The 599-nt window shown below is 40.1% G+C and overlaps 1 protein-coding gene across 9 annotated transcripts in view; it reads left to right on the top strand.

Moving 5' to 3' along the window:
• greb1l (GREB1 like retinoic acid receptor coactivator) overlaps positions 1–599 on the top strand; it is a 250,753-nt gene that overhangs the window by 31,195 nt on the left and 218,959 nt on the right. The window lies entirely within an intron of this gene.

The raw sequence follows: 599 nt of genomic DNA, 5'->3' as shown, positions 1-599 counted from the left end.
CTCCCACCTTAAACCTATGCACTCTAGTATTTGACATTTCCACATGGGGATAAAGACTCTGACTATCATATCTATACCTCACACTTCAGAAACAATAGGCCAACTTTACACAGTTTTCCTTTATAGCTAACTCTCTCCAATCCAGGCAACATTCTGGTAGACCACTTCAGGTAACTGGTTTATTATTGTCATGTGTATGAAATACAGTGAAAAGATTTTGTTTGCATACTTTCCAGACAGAGCATTCCACACATAAGTACATTGATATTGTGCAAAATATAAAAAAAAACAATGCAGAATGCATTGTTACAGTTACAGAGGAAGTGCAGTGCAGGTAGACAAGTAAAGGGCAAGGACCATGACAAGGTGGACTTAGAGATCATGAATTCATAGAGTCATAGAACAGTACAGCACAGAAACAGGCCCATCGGCCCATCTAGTCCATGCCAAACCATTTAAACTGCCTACTCCCAATGATACCCCTACCATCCATGTACATACTCAAACTTCTTTTAAGCATTGAAATCAAGCTCATATGCACCACTCCACACTCTCATGATCCTCTGAGTGCAGAAGTTTCCCCTCATGTTCCCCTTAAA

The sequence above is a fragment of the Hypanus sabinus genome, chromosome 1 (assembly GCF_030144855.1).
Source record: "Hypanus sabinus isolate sHypSab1 chromosome 1, sHypSab1.hap1, whole genome shotgun sequence".
NCBI lineage: Eukaryota > Metazoa > Chordata > Chondrichthyes > Myliobatiformes > Dasyatidae > Hypanus > Hypanus sabinus.
Note: the sequence above shows the minus strand (reverse complement) of the source record. Positions and strands in the feature narration are given on the sequence as shown.